Raw genomic sequence first — 13,488 nt, forward strand, 5'->3', positions numbered from 1 at the left:
CCTCTAGAATGGACTGGTTGGATCTCCTTGCAGTCCAAGGGACTCTCAAGAGTCTTCTCCAACACCACAGTTCAAAAGCATCGATTCTTCAGTGCTCAGCCTTCTTCACAGTCCAACTCTCACATCCATACTTGACTACTGGAAAAACCATAGCCTTGACTAGACGGACCTTTGTTGGCAAAGTAATGCCTCTGCTTTTCAATATGCTATCTAGGTTGGTCATAACTTTTCTTCCAAGGAGTAAGCGTCTTTTAATTTCATGGCTGCAGTCACCATCTGCAGTGATTTTGAATTTTGAGCATTAGCTTGCTAGCATGTGAAGTGAGTACAATTGTATATTAGTTTGAACGTTCTTTGGCATTGCCTTTCTTTGGAATTGGAAAGAAAATTGACCTTTTCCAGTCCTGTGGTGCTTGCTGAGTTTTCCAAATTTGCTGGCATATTGAGTGCAGCACTATCTGTGGTTCAGTTTAGTTCAGTTCAGTCACTCAGTTTTGTCCAACTCTTTGCGACCCCATGGACTGCAGCATGCCAGGCTTCCCTGACCATCACCAACTCCTGGAGCTTATTCAAACTCATGTCCATCAAACCGAGTCGGTGATGCCATCCAACCATCTCATCCTCTGTCGTCCCCTTCTCCTCTTGCCTTCAATCTTGCCCAGCATCAGGGTCTTTTCCACTGAGTTAGTTCTTCGCATCAGGTGGCCAAAAGTATTGAAGTTTCAGCTTCAGCATCTGTCCTTCCAATGAATATTCAGGACTGATTTCCTTTAGAATGGACTGGCTGGATCTCTTTGCATTCCAAGGGACTCTCAAGAGTCTTCTCCAGCACCACAGTTCAAAAGCATCAATTCTTCAGCACTCAGATTTCTTTATAGTCCAACTCACAACCATACGTGACTACAGAAAAAAACCATAGCCTTGACTACATGGATCTTTGTTGGCAAAGTAATGTCTATGCTTTTTAATATGCCATCTAGGTTGGTCATAACTTTTCTTCCAAGGAGTAAGCGTCTTTTAATTTCATGGCTGAAGTCACCATCTGCAGTGATTTTGGAGCCCAAAAAAATAAAGTCTGACACTGTTTCCATCGTTTCCCCATCTATTTGCCATGAAGTGATGGGCCCAGATGCCGTGATCTTAGTTTTCTGAATGTTGAGCTTTAAGCCAACTTTTTCACTCTCCTCTTTCACTTTCATTAGGAGGCTATTTAGTTCTTCTTCCCTTTCTGCCATTAGGTTGGTGTTATCTGCATATCTGAGGTTATTGATATTTACCTGGCAATTTTGATTCTAGCTGTGCTTCATCCAGCCCAGCATTTCTCATGATGTACTCTGCATAGAAGTTAAATAAGCAGGGTGACAATATACAGTCTTGACGGACTCCTTTTCCAATTTGGAACCAATCTGTTTTTCCATGTCCAGTTCTGTTTCTTCTTGACCTGCATACAGATTTCTCAAGAGGCAGATCAGGTAGTCTGGTATTCCCATCTCTTTAAGAATTTCCCACAGTTTGTGGTGATCTATACAGTCAAAGTCTTAGGCATAGTCAATAAAACAGAAGTATATGTTTTTCTGAAACTCTCTTGCTTTTTTGATAATCCAACAGACATTGGCAGTTTGATCTTTGGTTCCTCTGCCTTTTTTAAAAACAGCTTGAGCATCTGGAAGTTCACAGTTCATGTACTGTTGAAGCCTGGCTTAGAGAATTTAGAGCATTAATTCCCTAGCGTGTGAGATGAGTGCAATTGTGTGATAATTTGAGCATTGTTTGGCATTGCCTTTCTTTGGGATTGGAATGAAAACTGACCTTTTCCAGTCGTGTGTCTACTGCTGAGATTTCCAAATATGCTGGCATATTGAGTGTAGCACTTTCACAGCATCGTCTTTTAGGATTTGAAATAGCTCAACTGGAATTCCATCACCTCCACTAGCTTTGTTCGTAGTGATGCTTTCTAAGGTTCACTTGACTTCACATTCCAGGATGTCTGGCTCTAGGTAAGTGATCAGACCTTGTGATTATCTGGGTCGTGAAGATCTTTTTTGTATAGTTCTCCTGTGTATTCTTGCCACCTCTTCTTAATATCTTCTGCTTCTGTTAGGTCCATACCATTTCTGTCCTTTATTGAGCCCATCTTTGCATGAAGTGTTCCCTTGGTATCTCTAATTTTCTTGAAGAGATCTCTAGTCTTTCCTATTCTATTGTTTTCCTCTATTTCTTTGCACTGATCACGGAGGAAGGCTTTCTTATCTCTCCTTGCTATTCTTTGGAACTCTGCATTCAAATGGTATATCTTTCTTTTTCTCCTTTGCCTTTTGCTTCTCTTCTTTGCACAGCTTTTTGTAAGTCCTCCTCAGACAGCCATTTTGCATTTTTGCATCTCTTTTTATTGGGGATGGTTTTAATCCCTGTCTCCTGTACAATGTCACTAACCTCCAGTTATCTGTGGTTATCTGAATTATTAAAACCTTTTTTGTGTACTTCTGTATATTCTTGCCACCTCTTCTTAATACCTTCTGCTTCTTTTAGGTCCTTGCTTTTCTGTCCTTTGTTGTGCCCATCTTTGCATGAAATGTTCTCTTGGTATCTCTAATTTTCTTGAATGGATCTCTAGTCTTTCCCATTCTATTGTTTTCTTCTATTCATTGCATTGCTCAGTTAAGAAGGCTTTCTTATCTCTCCTTGCTGTTCTCTGAACTCTGCATTCGGTTCAGTATATCCTTTCCCTCCTCCTTTGCCTTTTGCTTCTCTTCTTTCCCCAGCTATTTGTAAAGCCTTCTCAGACAACCATTTTGCCTTCTTGCATTTCTTTTTCTTCGGGATGGTTTTGGTCACTGCCTCCTATACAATGTTATGAACCCTCATCCATAGTTCTTCAGGCACTTTGTCTATCAGATCTAATCTCTTGAATCTATTCTTCATTCACCTTAGATCATACCTGAATGGCCCAGTGGTTTCCTCCACTTTCTTCAATTTAAGTCTGAAGTTTGCAATAAGGAGCTTATGATCTGAGCCCCAGTTAGCTCCTGTTTTTTTTTTTTTTTTGCTGACTGTATAGAGCTTCTCCATATTTGGCTGCAAAGAATATAATCAATCTGATTTTGGTATTGATCATCTGCTGATGTCCGTGTGTAGAGTCTTCTCTTGTGTTGTTGGAAGAGGGTGTTTGCCATGACCAGTGTGGTCTCTTGACAAAACCCTGTTAGCCTTTGCCCTGCTTCATTTTGTATTCTTAGATCAAACCTGCCTGTTACTCCAGGTATCTCCTGACTTCCCACTTTTGCATTCCAATCTTCTGTGATGAAAAGGACATCTTTTTTTTTGGTGTTAGTTCTAGAATGGGTTGTAGGTCTTCATAGAACTGTTCAATTTCAGCTTCTTCTGCATCAGTGGTTGGGGCGTAGACTTGGATTACTGTGATGTTGAATGGTTTGCTTTGGAAACAACCTGAGATAATTTTGTTGTTTTTGAGATTTCACCGAAGTACTTCAGACTCTTTTGTTGACCATGAGTGCTACTCCATTTCTTCTAAGGGATTCTTGCCCACAGTAGTAAATATCGTGGCCATCCGAATTAAATTCATCCATTCCCATCTATTTTAGTTCACTGATTCCTAAAATGTCAATGTTCATCTTGCCATGTCCTGCTTGATCACGTTCAATGTACCTTGTTTCATGGATCCAACATTCCAGGTTCCTACACAATATTGTTCTTTACAGCAATGGACTATACTTTCACCAATAGACACCTCTACAACTGAGTGTTTTCTTCTTTGGTCCAGCCTCTTCATTCTTCCTGGAGCTCTTTCTCCACTCTTGCCCAGGAGCACCTGCACACTACTGATCTAGGGGGTCATCTTCTGGGTCATCTTCTGGTGGCAGTCTTTGGGGATCTTTCTCTCTGTGCTATAATATTTTGCTATTGTATCATTCTATGACTTAATTATTAATAATTATTACTACTCTTTGCCTTTCATACTGTTCGTGGGGTTCTTGTTGAAAGATTACTGATGGTTTGCCTTTCCATTCTCCAGTTTACCACGTTTTAAAAAAAATCATTTTATTTATTTATTTTTGGCTGAGGCGTGTCTTCGTTGCTGTGCGGGCTTTTCTCTAACTGCAGTATGCGGGCTTCTCACTGCGGTGGCTTCTCTCGTTGCATGGCACAGGCTGTAGCACGCCTCAGTAGCTGTGGCTCCCGGGCCTCAGAGCACAGGCTCAGTAGCTGGGGCTCATGGCCTTAGTTGCTCCACAGCATGTAGGATCTTCCCGGATCAGGGGTCAAAACTGTCTCCTGCACTGCCCGGGGAGCCCTGATTTACTCTTTCAACAAACGTTCTCTTAAAATGCTGACCAGGATCCCTAAAGAGCACAGTGATTCACAGTGCCAAGCCTCCTTGGAGCTCTATGGGGCTTGCAGCTCCATCTGTGAGGCAAGAAGGAGAGATGAGAAGCAGGCTGGGAGTGGACGTCTGAGTTGGAGAGTTGGTTCCTCTCCTAACTGGAGCTGTCACTGCTCAGCTCTAGGCAGTTCAAGGCAATATGGTCACAGAACTTTTTTTTAACAAGAGAAGCCAGAAATTCGAAATTGAGTGTTAAAAGATCCCTGACCTTTAAATGAGCACAAATTCTGACATGAGTCAACAGTGGAGGTCTGCAGCTACCTTGGGCCACGTCTTGCCATTTTGATCCTCTGGCCTGTACTTTGTTCTTCTTCATAATTTTAGGGTCTCAGGGAGGAGGCAGGTGACTGCTGTCGGCTGTGGATGCAATAACGTGTAGAAATGGGAACAGGCTTCTTCTCACAGGGACTTTGGCCTCCCAGGGGAGACAGACTCCAATAAAAAAAAATCCACTTGTGAATAAACAGTTACAGGTGGAGAGGAATACCCCAAAGGTAGTAACTCCATCCTGTAAGAGCTTATGAAAAAGAAACTGACCCAGGCTTGGTGGTCAGCAAAGGCGGGCCTCCAGAAAGAGGGGCCAGCTTGTACTGGGACCCTGAGACAAGACTGAACAGGATGGAGGAGCAGGCCAGTGTGGCCAGAGCAGAGACTGTGAGAGGGTCACAATGCAGAGAGTCCAGGGAGGTGGCAAGCAGCAGGGGCTGGCACGTGGGGCCTTGTTGGCCAAGCTAAGGGTTTGGATTCTATCTCAACCCTAGGGACACCGTTATGGGCTACTAGACCCCATTTCAGTTTCTGAGTTGCTTTATCGAGGAATTTCAGTTATTTGTATGGATTGATATTTCACTGACTTTTCTTCTTCATTAAGTTGTTCCAAAGAACCAAGAAAAAAAAAATCCTATCTATCATGTACTGATCTATCTATCTATCTATCTAAAACCTATCATTCTACTTAGCAATTATCATATGGGTCTATTGGATCTTTTTAGAGATCAAAGTGGCCTTTTAGTATCTAAGCAGTCTTTGGGGATCCTTCTCTCTGTGTTATAATATTTTGCTATTGTATCATTCTATAACTTAATTATTAATAATTCCAATCTATGCTCAAGCAATACTAAGATAGGAAAACAGAAGGTGGATGGAATACATAGATCAATGAAGTAATAATGAAATAAATCATCATTATTACCTCACCCTTCAGTCTTCTCATTGCTTTGCCAAAGGCATTGTCTCTCATAAAGGTATAAAAGGAGTCTAGGGAAACCATCTTTGTAGGACAGTTTCAGGTTTTTTTAAATTAAACTTTTATTTTGAAATAATTTTAAATTAGTATGTTGTTGTAAGAAACGATACAGAAAGAGTCCACATACCCTTCACCCAGTTTTTCCTAATGGCAGCATCTTGCAAATCTACTGTGTAGCATCTGAGCAGGAAATTGACATTGTAACAATCCAGCAGTCTTGCACCTTTAGTTTTTCATGAAACAAAGTTGAGAGTTCAGCATCTTAAATTTCCACCAGAATAGCAAAGAACAGAAAATTGACAGAGAAAGTCATGTCAGAATTTTTATTGCAGTTTTCTAGTTGGCAAACCTGAGCACACTGCAATATCTGTAACCCTCAGTTTCCTCATCTAAATGGGCACAAGTGGGCCGACGCAAATGGGATGTAGTCCCTACCTCACAGGGCCTCTGGAAGGTTGGATGAGATGAAGCCTTTGGCACAGCGCCTGGAGTATATGAGACATTTGCCAAGGCTCTGCCCTACTCCACTCGACCAAGCTTGTACTCTTGTGGCTGTTTCAGGGAATCATCTGTCAGTGCAGAGGCAGAAAGTATGGTCCTGGAACAGGCTTGCCTCTGAGCTTCTTGGAATCTCACTTCCTGGAGACTGATCTCTGTGGGGAAACAGAAGCCACAACAGCGGCATGTGAAAAATCTCCATTATTAATGGGCAATGTGAGTGTTTACCAGGCCCTTTTCTTACGGTCTGTGAGTGCGGGCCAACCATCCTTTTCCACATCCTTGGAGCCAGACGTGCTTCAGAATTTGGAATTCAAAGGACCCAACCCTCTGAGAGTAGGATTGAGTCTTGATAAGGAATTGGAGGCCCAGAAGTTACTGAATCAGATCTGGTTGCTTGCTACTCAAAAATCAATACTCAAGAGAGAGACAAATGTTGGTAGAAAGAAAAGTTGCTTTTAACCAGAATGCTGGAAGTGGAGTAGAGATGGTGGACTCAATGTAACCAAAACCACCTCCGAAGATTTTGTTTGAACCTGAAAGTTTTAAAAGGAAAAGAGGAATAATCCTTTGAGAAGAGATAGACGGGTCTTAGGCTGAGCAGCTGGAATCTGTCTCCTATGGACAGATACTTCACGATAAAGATAGCGGCTGGGGCAAGGAGGAGCCGAGTCCTGCTTGGATGAAAGATAAAGAGACCACATGATTCTCATCCTTGAGGCCAAGGAGACCTCCCACACGACACGTGTGCAGAAAGGTTTCTCAGGGGTCAGAGAAGGGAGTGGGCGTCGCGCTGTAACGTGTTCGGTCAATTTCCCAGAGACCCTCGCTCTGGAATCCATCTTGGCTAAAAGACGCACGTGCACACAGAGGAGGGCCCTGAGCCAGATCACACGTGGACTCAATGCCAGACAAGCAAGGTGATTGGCCAAAGGAAACCCAGAAGAACCTCCCCCGTGTAAGCCCTCGGTTCTTTCTCTGAACTCCCCTGCGTGTCCATCTGCAGGTACTTTTTTTTTTTTTTCCTCCTGATAAACACTTTACTGATTTCACGACTTTCCTTCTCTTTGCTGAATTCCTTCTTCAGAGCAGACAAAGAGCCCGGGCTCTGCTCCTAGCTAACCGTCCCTGGTGGGTCCAGTGGTTAGGATTTGGTGCATTCACCATCATGGTCTGGGTTCAATCCTTGGCTGTGGAACTGAGATCTGCTTCAAACAGCCACCCTAGATCCATCTCAGTTGATCGCTGAGATAGGAGGTCAGGGCTGTTGCCATGCCCCACTTTGGGCAGGCTTGTCCACTCCTTGAGATCTCCGCCGACATATTATCTTGTTCACACAATTTGTGAGATCACCGAAGAGAGAGTGAGGAAAGAGATCTGGTCATCTGTTAATTACTTATTCTTCCTTTCTACTTCCTGGGTCTATGGAAAGAACCAGCAAGTGAGGCAAAGTGTTGTGTGATTAAAAGATTTGAAAGGTGTGCGTGGGCCAGAGATGCGTAGAGCGTGGGGGTGCCTGGTTTGAAAGCAGTGACAATACAGCTCTGCTGAAGGAAAGGGACTCCCACTGAGGGCAGTTTCCTGCAAAGAGCTGCTTACAGAGACAGCTGGATTTCAGAGTAAGTGTGCGCAGTAGCTCCCCTTCCTCACCTACTTTTGAATGGGGTTTTCTGTAGTGGCCATCCCATACCTGTCTTGTATAGGGTGTATGTTGGGTGTGATGGGGGAGGGGAAAGGAAGCTGATGACTTGTCTCTTTAATCAACAGCTCTCTAATTTAAGAACTCGTATTAAAGGAGCAGCACCCAATGAATGACACCCAACGGGTCTCGTCCACACCTGAACGTGATGTAGATGGAGAGATCAAGCGCATGCTGTGACGGCTGGAGACAGGCTTCTCATATGGGCCAGTCCCTGCCCAGGCCCTCCAGCAAGTTGCTCTGATAGGAGGCACACCCCCGTGCAAACGCACCGTCTGCAAAGAGACCTGCAGCTCAGCCTTCCAGGGCCTGTGGCTCTCGCCTAAGTTTCTCAGATGGTCCTTGTTCACATTCTCTCAGCCACAGAAGGAGTAACTGCTTTCTGCAAAATTGCTACTCTAAGCAGATAGGTTAGGGGGTCCCCAGACAAAGAGAACAAGGAATGGTTTTCTTGACATAAGAGAAGTCATTTTTGGCCCATAACGTTTTATAATCAAAGCCTGGCCTCATTGCTTGCCCTTGAACATATCTTGGCAATTAACGATCTTAAGGGAACAGAGGCATGAAGGAATAGAAAAGAGGCAGCCAAACAATAGTACAGTGATAAATCAGAGTCCTAGTACTTCCTCAAAGGATATTCATAAACATATATCTTTGATTGCAGAAACAGAGACCCCTCACACAGGTGGAGGATGGAATGACATTGACTCTCCTTACTTCAGTTAACTAGAGCCTGGACTCTGTCAGCCTTTGTCAAAATTCTATGCTGAATTCTCCTCTGCTCAAGCCCCTTCATGAATATACATGTACCCTGAGCTTAACACTTCCCGAATTTTGCTGTTCAGGGAGACACTGCTTTGGGAAAGATCTTTGGTATTCTCCTTACTTGCTTCAACTAATAATAAATTCTTCCTTCTTCTGCTCTTTGGTTTGGTTGTGCCTATTGGCTCGACACCCACCAAGAGGAAAACCCAGTTTTTGGTTAACACTATGTCTGTAGGACTGAGAACCCTTAAAAATTGTCTTGTAATAGTTTACCATCTATTAAGAGCTAGCATTTCATCACATTTAATTTTCCTATTCAAATTACTGGTATGCTTTCTATCTCCTAGTAACTTCTATGTTGTAATTTAAACAAATTTTTTATTATACAATGTAGTTAAGTATGCCAACTGATTGTAGGATCTGTGACAAAGAAAGAATTGTTTATGTTGTTTCCAGCACAGGAAGTAACAAGTTCTTGGGACTAGATGATAGGTGACAGGATCCTAATTATTTTCATAATTATGGCATCCCTTTTGCTGACATCTAAAATAGCACTCACAATCTCTTTCTGCAGCCACTTAAAAGTGCCTCCACTCTACAAATTCCCAAAGGTGTGCTGATTTAAAAACAAAAAACCTGCAACCTAAAAGTTGAAGGTTATATTTTATTTGGTGGACGTTTTGAGGACTTAAGCCTGGGAGACAGTCTCACAGATGGCTCTGAGGGAACTGCTCTGAAGAACTAAGGAAGAAGCTAGGATGCATAGGATTTTGGCAACAAAATTCAGGTAGTTGTAACATCAAAAGATTACTGTTAATTAAAGAAAAGCCAGACATTTCAAGTTAATGAATTTAGTGCTTTCCTATGTATATGAAGATGCAAGAGTCTGGGCTCACTGAAGTCATCTTTTAATATGTATCTCAGCTACCTGGAGCCAGTATCCTGCCTTTCTCCAATCTGAATCCTCTCAGGGTACACAGTCAGGGCAGGCTGCGGTGGCTGCTGGCTTGATGGCTTGATGGCCTCAGCATCCTTTGTTTGTTGACGTGGCCACTGACCTTCTTTGTCCACGTGTGAAACGTGTCATGATATCAAATTCAGGATCTCAAACTGACTTATTCAGTAGAAACTGAAAATATGATTGTTTCCCCATTTTCCCAGAGCAATTATATTTTGCTATAGCAGATATTCCTTTGTCCAATCGGTTGCAATTGTGTTGGTTTATACACAATTTTTCCTAGGCAGGGGGAGCCAGGTTATATAAGCAGAATTAAAAACCTCTGCAGGAAACAAAAGGCAAAGCTCTCAGATGGCTACTACCCAGGCAGAAGCCTTTTCAGCTCCATCTGAAGCAAACTGACAATGAACACCTGCATGATTTGCACCCTGCTTGATGGTTGTACCCCTTTCTCTGATGACCCTACTTAGGAGCAGCCACTGGCTCAGTGAATGGGGAGAGCCCCTGCTTGTCTCAGAATGCCATCCAGAATCCCCACATGGTGTGTTTGTGCATTTACCAATATCTTCTGAGGCAGCCTCTAGACATCAGGGAAAACTGCTAAGGTAATGATTTCAAGGTAACAATGATCTCTCTTGTAGGGCTTTGGTGACAAAGTTGCTTAGGTTATAAGTAATCCACTCACAGCCATGTTTTTCTCCATAATGCTTCAGTGCTTAATTTTTCAGAATGCCAGTTTTGCCAGGAACATGTATTATGTGTAGAAGGAATGCATACTGTATAGTAGTAGAAGTAATAAATTTTATAACAAATGCTAGAGAGGATGTGAAGAAAGGGGAACCCTCCCACCTTCTTGACAGGAATGCAAATTGGTGCAGCTTCTATGGAAAATAGTATGGAGATTCCTCAAAAAACTAAAAGTAGAGTTGCAACATGATCCAGCAGTTTCGCTCCTGGGCATATTAATACACCTGTGCTGCAGAGAAGAACCAATTCTGACTCCATTTTGGAAATGTTTCTTTGACTTGCTTTTCGTTGCTGTTGTTACTATAATCATACATAATGACCTGCCTCAAAGGACTCTTTTTCTTAAGAAAAAGAAATGCAAAAAGGAAATATGGTTGCCTGAGGAGGTCTTTCAAATAGCTGAGAAAAGAAGAGAAGTGAAAGGCAAAGGAAAGACATACCCATCTGAATGCAGAGTTCCAAAGAATAGCAAGGAGAGTTAAGAGGCCTTCTAAAGTGAACATTGCAAAGAAATAGAGGAAAACAATAGAATGGGGAAAACTAGAGATCTCTTCAAGAAAATTAGAGATACCAAGGAACCATTTCATGCAAAGATGGGCACAATAACATACTGTTAACATACCTAACATATGGTTAGGTCCACATGATATGGACCTAATAGAAGCAGATTATATTAAGAAGAGGTGGCATGAATACATAGAAGAAACTCCCTCCCATCTCCCTCCCCATCCCACCCCTCTAGGTTGATACAGAGCCCCTGTTTGAGTTTCCTGAGATATACAGCAAATTCCCATTGACTATCTATTTTACATATGGTAATGTAAGTTTCCATGTTACTCTTTCCATACATCTCACCCTCTCCTCCCCTCTCCCCATGTCCATAAGTCTATTCTCTATGTCTGTTTCTCCATTGCTCCTCTGTAAATAAATTCTTCAGTACCATTCTTCTAGATTCCATATATATGTGTTAGAATACTATATTTATCTTTCTCTTTCTGACTTACTTCGCTCTGTATAATAGGTTCTAGGTTCATCCACCTCATAAAAACTGACTCAAAGGTGTTCCTGTTTATGGCTGAGTAATATCCCATTGTGTATATGTACCACAACTTCAAAAGGGAGGGATGTACGTATGCCTATGGCTGATTCATGTTGAGGTTTGACAGAAAACAGCAAAATTCTGTAAAGCAATTATCATTCAATAAAAAAATAAAAAGGTACAACCCATTAAAAAAAAACAAAAACCATATGACCCAGCAATCCCACTCCTAGGCATATACCCTGAGGAAACCAAAATTGAAAGAGACACATGTACCCCATTGTTCATTGCAGCAATATTCACAATAGCTAGAATGTGGAAGCAACCCAGATGTCCATCGACAGATGAATGGATAAGGAAGTTGTAGTACATATACACAATGGAATGGTACTCAGCCATAAAAAGGAATGCATTTGAGTCAGTCCTAATGAGGTGGATGAACCTAGAACCTATTATACAGAGTGAAGTAAGTCAGAAAGAGAAAGGTAAATGTCATATTCTAATGCATACATACAGAATCTAGAAGAATGGTACTGAAGAATTTATTTACAGGGAAGCAGTGGAGAAACAGCCATAGAGAGTAGACTTATAGACATGGGGAGAGGGGAGGAGAGGGTGAGATGTATGGAAAGGGTAACATGGAAACTTACATTACCATATGTAAAATAGATGGCCAAAGGGAATTTGCTGTATATCTCAGGAAACTCAAACAGGGGTCTGTATCAACCTAAAAGGGTTGGATGGGGAGGGAGATGGGAGGGAGTTTCAAAAGGGAGGGGATATATGTATACTTGTGGCTGATTCATGTTGAGGTTTGACAGAAAACAGTGAAATTCTGTAAAGCAATTATCCTTCAATAAAAAATAAATTAATTTTAAAAAATGAAGACAAAAAAAAATTACACAGAAGAACTGTATAAAAAAACGTCTTAATGACCTGGATAACCACAGTGGTGTGGTCAGTCACATAGAGTCAGACCTCCTGGAGTGAGAACTAAAGAGCCTCTTGATGAGGGTGAAGGAGGAGAGTGACAGAGCCAGCTTAAGACTAAATATTAAAAAAACTAGGATCATGGCATCAGCCTTATTACTTCATGGCGAATAGAAGGGGAAAAGGTGGAAGTAGTGACAGATTTCCTCTTCTTGGGCTCTGAAATCGCTGCGAACGGTGACTGCAGTTATGAAATCAGAAGATGATTGCTTCTTGGCAGGAAAGCGATGACAAACCTAGACAGCATGCTGAAAAGCAGAGACCTTACTCCTCCGACAAAGGCCCACGTAGTCAAGGCTATGGTCTTCCCAGTGGTCACATATGGTTGTGAGAGCTGGACCGTAAAGAAGACAGAGTGCCAAAGATTTGATGTCTTTGAACTGTGGTTCTGCAGAAGACTCCTGAGAGTGTCTTGGACTGCAAGATCAAACCAGTCAATCAATCTCAAAGGAAATCAACGCTGAATACCCATTGGAAGGACTGATGCCAAAACTACAGTATTTTGGTAATCTGATGTGGAAAATTCTGAAAGAGATGGGAATACCAGACCACCTGACCTTCCTCTTGAGAAACCTGTATGCAGGTCAGGAAGCAACAGTTAGAACTGGACATGGAGCAACAGACTGGTTCCAAATAGGAAAAGGATTACGTCAAGGCTGTATATTGTCACCCTGCTTATTTAACTTATATGCAGGGTACACCATGAGAAATGCTGGGCTGGATGAAGCACAAGCAGGAATCAGGATTACCGAGAGAAATATCAATAACCTCAGATATGCAGATGACACCACCCTTATGGCAGAAAGTGAAGAGGAACTAAAGAGCCTCTTGATGAAAGCGAAAGAGGAGAGTGAAAAAGTTGGCTTAAGACTCAACATTCAGAAAACTAAGATCATGGCATCTGGTCCTATCACTTCATGGCAGATAGCTGGGGAAAGAGTGGAAACAGTGTCAGACTTTATTTTTCTGGGCTCCAAAATCAATGTAGATAGTGATTGCAGCCATGAAATTAAAAGACGCTTACTCCCTCGAAGGAAAGTTATGACCAACCTAGACAGCATATTAAAAAGCAGAGACATTACTTTGCCAGCAAAGGTCCGTCTAGTCAAGGCTATGGTTTTTCCAGTGGTCATGTATGGATGTG

Source organism: Bison bison, unplaced genomic scaffold, assembly GCF_000754665.1.
Source record: "Bison bison bison isolate TAMUID 2011002044 unplaced genomic scaffold, Bison_UMD1.0 scf7180017864374, whole genome shotgun sequence".
Taxonomy (NCBI): Eukaryota; Metazoa; Chordata; class Mammalia; order Artiodactyla; family Bovidae; genus Bison; species Bison bison.